This window comes from Vanessa atalanta, chromosome 26 (genome assembly GCF_905147765.1).
Source record: "Vanessa atalanta chromosome 26, ilVanAtal1.2, whole genome shotgun sequence".
In the NCBI taxonomy this organism is placed as follows: Eukaryota; Metazoa; Arthropoda; class Insecta; order Lepidoptera; family Nymphalidae; genus Vanessa; species Vanessa atalanta.
The window spans coordinates 4,604,219-4,612,075 of NC_061896.1; the positions used below are offsets into that span (position 1 = coordinate 4,604,219).

General features: G+C 30.1%; 1 protein-coding gene across 2 annotated transcripts in view; it reads right to left on the reverse strand.

Moving 5' to 3' along the window:
• The window catches only part of LOC125073955 (irregular chiasm C-roughest protein-like), a 92,993-nt gene extending 90,655 nt beyond the window's left edge, over window positions 1–2,338 (reverse strand). For both annotated transcript variants that reach the window (XM_047685081.1, XM_047685080.1), the window contains exon 1: window positions 2,096–2,338. The gene's annotated coding sequence lies outside the window, so the exon portion shown is untranslated. The remainder of the gene's footprint in view (window positions 1–2,095) is intronic.
• Window positions 2,339–7,857: the final 5,519 nt, after the last annotated feature.

Genomic DNA, 7,857 nt, shown 5'->3' on the forward strand with positions numbered 1-7,857 from the left:
TTTATGCTTAAATTTTTTTTTAACTGCTACAATTTTAACTTTTCAAATGTGAATGAATACTGGGTCTTATTTCCTATAAGGATAATCTCACTCACTCATGTCGAATGTGGCGGAATTTACTTAAAATATAGTTTTCCTTTTATGTGTAACGCTTATTATTTTTGTATAAATACACGTGTGATATCCATTGCGTAATTTCTGTCCAATAAATTGAGTTTTACTTATAAAATCGTTTATCTTCCCTACCAACGCACAGCCGAAACTATTCAGTATACAAATCTGAAATTAATAACAAAAGTTTTTTTTATAACCTTTTTATTTCAACTTTAATATTAATGGGTAATTTTGTATGAATTTTACCCATGCGATGTCGGGACGAGCAACTAGTGCAATTATATACGAATTTAAGAATATATATATATACGGTATAAGTATACAATCTTAAGTTAGCAACACGGTTATCAAACCATATAACCTTTTAATTTATATTTTTAAGCAGTGATCAGTGATATCAACTGCTACGACATATTTCATGTATTTTGCTTTAATTGCATTTCATTGACACACAATTGAATTTCACATCTAATGGTGTCTGTATTAATTATTTTAACTCTAATAACTAATAATCTGATCTGTATTATTTATTCCGTAAGAAAAAATCTCATAACTCAACGCACAACGCGATCCCCAAATGACAGGCAGAGATATGCGACATTTACTATATCAACCGGTTTTCATCATATCACAAGTGAGACACGAAGTGGTTTTTACAAAACAAAACTGTTAAAATTTGCATTAAATTAGTAGTTTTATTAGTATTAGTTACATTTGACGCGCATAGAACGACGATATTTATACCTCACTTTTTAATTTTACTAAATATATTTTTTTATCACGACCTATCATTGTTTATAAGTATTAGGTACTCATAGTCTTTACTATTATATGTAAATAGTATTAATAGTACTAGTACTAACATATATTTGAGGTTAACTTAAACATTGTTACTTGTATAAGTATTTATCTTGTCAGTTAAAAAAGTATTCACTTATCGACGTTTTATTAATTTATAAATTAAAAAATACTGTATTTATCAGATATATATATCAAGAAAATAAAATTTTCAAATTAATCATTAAGCAATATTATTATAACGCTCCGTGCTTTATCAACACACAACTCTTTAAAATTGTAAATATAATCATGAAATGAATATGCTAAATACTTTAATAAATTAAAGTTGTTGGTCAAATTTGTTATAATTTTAATTAAAATAATTCCTACTAAATCAAATCTTAATAATGTATTTTATTAATAGGCTCAATAAATTAAGATCGAAGTCCATTCCAAATACGAACTTAAAAAAAAGATACAAACTCCAGCCTAATTAACCGTTATCAAAGTATCAGTACTAATAGAATAAGTATTTTCAAGTTTTAATTCAGCCTACTATCAACGACATAATATTGACAGTCACTTGGCAACACATATAAGCTATATACATTATAATCATTATGTAATTATGTATAAAAGTAAGTAAATTAGTTAATTCAGTTTGTTCCCAACCCTACCCTTAGCAACAGATAAAAAAAAGTTAAAACAAAATAAACATTTTTGTTTATAGAAAGGAGGTTTTACGTCAAATATTTTTTATCGACTGCTATTGCCATTTGAAATTTGATATGAAGTAAAATCGTGTGGTCAATTTATTACCTTATAAATATATCTTTTTTTTTTTTCAATGACCATTTCAATTTGGGCCATGATACTTAATTGGCAAACAAGAATTTAATATTGCTAATGAATATTAATCATACTCTTAGCAACGAGTTCTCGTGTTCCGTTAGATTTTGAACTTGTTCAAATGTATTACAAATTAATTTTATAAAACCCGTTTAAATGAGCAATGAGGTTATAACCAACCAATAATTAATAAATTAATTATTAACACGCTTAAATATTTCTTTATTTACATTTCGCGGAATCGTTTTAATGAAACCATTATTTTTCCACAGATAAAAAACAACCTCACAAATGACTAAATTAAAAGTTTAATAACGAAATGAAGGCATTAAAAATTAATGAAATAGCTCACCTCCATCAACACAGCACGTTAAAAAAATCCATAAACAGAACGCACATTCGATTTATACAAAGAACACAATGAACGAAAACAAAAAAAAATCCCAATTTTTTTTTATCACTTTCTATTTAGTCACAAAAAAGTATTTATATTTCACAAACACCAGATTCAAAATTGACAGGACGTTCGTTCGTAATTCAAATTTTAAGATGCCGCGTAATAAATACTGCGTTAAAGTACTAACACACTGATACGGATGGCGCCCGGCCGGTGACTGAGGGTGTATAGTAGGCTCCGCTAGCCCCGGCCAGGCTGAATAGACAAAGACTAAATGAATATAGAACTGCTCCATAAAGCCTACTATGATAATTAATTTTGAAGCGAAATTAAGACATTAACTAACTTGACATAGCTTATTGCGAATATTATAAAAACCAATAAGAAATTATTTTTCGTTTTACAACGATTTTTTTTTGTTTTAATTAAACACGAAGTTACTGTTCGATTTGTGATAGTTTTTTTTTTAGATGCGGGTAAAGAAATTAAATTAATGAATACGATTATGGAATACAGACAAATTTTTAAATAATAATTTATACTCTATTTAATTTCAAACGTACAATACAACCTTTTTAACACCAATACATCGTACTTTAATACAAAATAATACTGAAACTAAGATAATCTATTTTAATTAAAATTATTTTCTCATATATAATTATTAAGACATTATAAAAATTAAAATTACTTAACTGTTTATGTTTCTGCCATTTACACATTTTTAATCTATGACTCGACAACGACCTTAATCTGAAATCCCTTTTCAACTCCTCGGGCCTCTCATTATTGATCTCTTTCACTCCTTACCACCGGTGCAATAATGTTCGCCTCCCTTTTACTCATTTCAAAGCTCACTACGTGCATCTCTTTCGCACTCCACTGCAGAGCATCGAAAACAAGGTAGAGGCGCCCGTACTATCAATGCGAGTGTGTTATTAGAATTTTTTCCTATAAATTAGCCACAGAATAAAAATTGTTTTATTAATTTATTAGCCCTCTGCCGTTTTAGGGTTTGTATTCTTGATTTTTTTTTTGGCTGTGTGTTCATTCGAGCGTTTTCAGCGTACAGTTTTTCAGGTGCGTTTCTGAAGGAATGCGGAATTTATATAGAAAAAGTTTTTTATATTAAACATGGATGGAATTCTTTGGAGATTTTTCGTCAATATACCATATTAATGTGAATTTTTGTAGCGTATTTTGCTTGTATATATTTTTAATCGAAATTTGTTGCGTTAAAGTGAACTAAAAAAGTTATTTTTTAGTTAAGTGATTCAATTTTAATACCACACAGTTACACACACTACGTGACAAGTCACTTCAATTTTGACATATCCATTAATTATGATCATACGCAACTTGTAATCAAACATCGAGCGCTTGAAATTATAATTGTAAAATATTAAAGCAGGCTTTCGTAAGCGCTTCAATGTATAATTCATGTCTATTTATTAGTATACTCGAGATTTTTGGTTACTTGAGTACGTTCTTAAATTAAAGCAATAACATACGTATGTTAATGTTTAATGCGATGTATTTGTTTAAGAGGAATATCTGCGAAAGCTACTATTATGTAGAGTTCTTGAAGCTCTTAATATATTCATTCTGATTGGCACCTTCAAGACTGAACTCGGTTGAACGAAATATTTTACATTAGAAACGCTTATTGAATAGTATGAAATATGAAGTGGGATTTGTATGTGGAAGGGAGTCGCACCTGATCCTATGCCCTCTCCTAAGATTTCCACCCAATGAAGCAAATTGTAATGTTTTGAAAATATGGATTATCGGCATTATTGTTAAAAAAATCAAAGGTCAAAAAACATATAAAAATCCCTTTCGATATATAAGCGTTTATTTAATCCATATATTGAAAGGAAGAAAAAAGCCCAAGTATCTACGGCCATCCCGTATCATGAGATGACCTCTACGGTACTACATAACTGCACTGTTACCAAAGTAACGTTATTATTATATTGCAAACTAGCTGTGCCCGCGACTTCGTGCGCGTCGTTTGAATTTAAGTTATTTAGATATTGTAGCGTGATTTTATTTTTATTCTATATATAATTCTAAAATAAGAGTAGCCTAAGTTACTCATTATTACATCCGCTATCTTTCAGTGAAGTCCCGTCGAAATCGGTTTAGCCGGATTAGCCGGAACAAACAGACAGACAGTCAGACAAAAATTGTAAAAAATGTTATTTTGGTATATGTACCATGTATACATACATATGCATTTATTAAAAAGAGGTTATTTTAATATTACAAACAGACACTCCAATTTTATTATATGTATAGATATAGATATATATAACAGTCGAAATAAAGTTTATTTTTATGTCATTGGTAGGCGAACTGTTAAATGGACTGATGGTGAGTGGTCACCGCTGCTAATAGACATTGTTATAATTCCTCATAACATCAATACCCTACAAACTTTGGGAACTAAGATGATATCTCTGTGCCTGTGGGTACACTCAGTCACCTTTCAAACCGGAATACAACAATACTAAGTATTACTGGTTAGCGTTAGAACATATAATGAGTGGGTGGTACTGTTACCTACACAGAGGAACTTGCAAAACTCTACCACCGAGATATTTTGTTTTTTTTTTTTATTTATGTGTAAAAATATTTTAAGTAGAATTGATTTTATTTCAATATTTTTGTGCATACATCAATTTTATACATTAATATTTGAAAACTGAGATGTCATTCCTATTTTAATCAAGAGGACGAAAGGATCGAGTGAAAATAATTATAGTGTAAAAGTTGACCGTAAAATTAGTTCAGGGTGAATAAATTTTAATAATCGCGAGCAAATATTTTGTTATATTCAAACGCAAGCTTGATAATGCATATAGAACTATGGTAGTATTATGAATCTCAATAATACGATTCATTGCGTGTATATGTAAATTATACCGTTAAGAGAAAAATATTACTAGTAAAATCGTTATATTGTTCTGGAATGTAGATTATATGGTTTGAAACGTATCAACCGTATAGCTACTCGACTTTGCCCAGCTCTACAATTTTAAACCACGAATAATACTAACATAATATATTTCGAAAGATCTTATTAATAGTTATTAGAATTAAAAACGCTACTAGCATTCTTGCCGCCATTCCACGTGATCATGATTTATACAGTTACTATTACTAATTTTTATTTATATACAATTAAGCCCCTAATGTTGATAATTCTTAAATAAACATTGTATTACCAACGTAAGAAATATAATATACTATTAATTTAAAATCTGTGTTTGTAAATAGTTGTGTAGTTAAACGCTCTGATCTCGAGAACTAAGGGTCGATTGACAAATATAATTTTACTTTTTTTATGGCTTAGGTTGGCGGACGTGCATTTGGGCCACCTGATGGTAAATGGTCAAAACAATGGCGCTGTAAGAAATATTAACCATTCCTTACAACGCCAACCAAACTTGGGAACTAAGATGTACACAACAATACTGAGTACTGTTGCTTAGCGGTAAAATATCTGATGAGTGCATGGAACCTACCCAGACAGACTTTACAAAGCCCTACCACCAACTTTGCCTTGTTTTAATAAGCCATTAAATAAATAAAGTATATAGTTTACATAACTCTACGACTAATATTTACGAGTAAATAGAACGTGCGAGATACCAAAGGGTTAAAATAAACTTACATAGAAATAAAATATTACTGATACAATTTTATTTACGTTTTTAATGGTGGGCGTATTACATTCATATATTAAGAAATAATAATACATACAATTATTATTATTTATTTTTGGGCGAGTCTTCGCTATCGTGATACAACCCACACTATCTATTTTATTAATAACAATAATAATTATTCTGAAAGTAACCTTTAAGCTCTGTATCACAGTTTATTTCGGTAAATGTAACCAAATAAAATTAAATATAATTTATACAAGTTGTAACGTATTTAGGTATGCATATATATATATATATAACGACAATTATATTGTCCATGGTATGATTTTGACGTGTGACGTACTTCCCTTCTCGTGTGGGCCGCGGCAACGTGTGTATCGTGAGTGTCGCGTTTAAAAGTTAGCTAGTGTAACGAACTATTATCCTTCTCCTATCTTACAAATGACATCACCTATCATGGCTTGTGTTCTTCAAGTGTGTGAAGACCAAGCGCTTCCAAGAAGAAAGTGTCTTCTAAAGTAAGAGCCCGGATTTTGAGCTAACAACTCCACTTTTTACTCAACTAAATACAGTCCATTCATCTCTCGTGCGTACACAAGTAAATTTAACAATAAAGCCTTTTCAATTCGTCAATGCTTCAACTCTTCCACCGTTTAAAACCTCCAGTGAGAAGAAACGGCAAGAATCTCGCCACAATAATAGTGTAATTAGTAAAATTATTTGTTATAACTCGCTCTGTAATATCATTGAATTACTACCAATGGGTTAATTGTTGTAGTGGCGTCAGAAATGAAATAATTAAAGGTTAGGCGTTGAAATACAGTTAATCACGCCCTTACAACCATAACGTAGCAGGTGGTTCCGTACAACCGTAACCCGAGTACCTCTAAATGAATATTAAAAGCGAAAATATATCTAGCGCTGGCATTAATTATTTTTTTGGAGCGGTTTACATGTTTATGGCCTTATAACTTTGATGTTATGAATACAGAAATATTTCAATTTCCGACCCTTTTATTACTTTTTTTTTTCCTTTTATAGCGTCGTTTTGTTGTTTTTACAGGAATTGTATGGAATTCGAGAGTTTTGTCGATTGATAGACCATTATTTTACGCGGTCTGCATTTTATGATTTCAGGTACTACGACGAAAGCTTAGAGTATTTGACCTTGATATTTTGTTGTTGTTTGTTTAAAGTTTTAATGTAATGTTTTGATCCAAAATGGTTTCATTTTATCACGTATACATATATTGAATGATTATAGTTGTGTCTCTTTCTCTTCATATATAATTTCTTTTCTTTCTCTTTTTCTTGAAATTATCTGAGATATACGTAAGCGTGCGTTCGTATAAATCATATTTTAACAAGAATAATTTTTACTATTTTATGTTTGACCATTAAAGCCAAATTTTTAGCTATTTAGTTAAATACCAATTACTTTTAAATTAACAAGTTTTACGAGTTAAATTATTAATTAGCTAATCGAAATCTATAGTACAGTCAGAAGAATATATTTTTACTACATAATGATACCCAAGGCATAATTTATGTTCTGTTTATTTCAATATTGGAACTGGTAAACTGTTTTAAAAACAATTTTAGTACGTAATAAACAAGACCAATTTGAGTTCAAGGTATTATATTTCATACAGTAAGTCTCTTAAACGTGAGACGTCTTAAACGTTGTTATGTGAAATGTAAGCGGTATTTATCTTCCATTATCACATGTACAGCATAAATTAAACTATTGTGATGAAGCTAGGACATACAAAGCTATTCATGTATTCTGGTATTTAAACGGCGTATCTATAGTAACATAAAACGGACTTAAGCGTACACATACGACGTTTTGAATATTAAAACGACAACTCGTTAATGTCCTGGTTAAAGATCACAAATCAAAGTACAATTATTCTTCAAGTAGGCTTTTGCAAGCACTCTTTAATGGCAATTAAACGTCAAGTTACTGGAATGTACATTCCCACCGAGAACCGACATGAAATTCCTTAGTAAAGGCCTCTAAGCTTGTTAAGAAGTTTACGG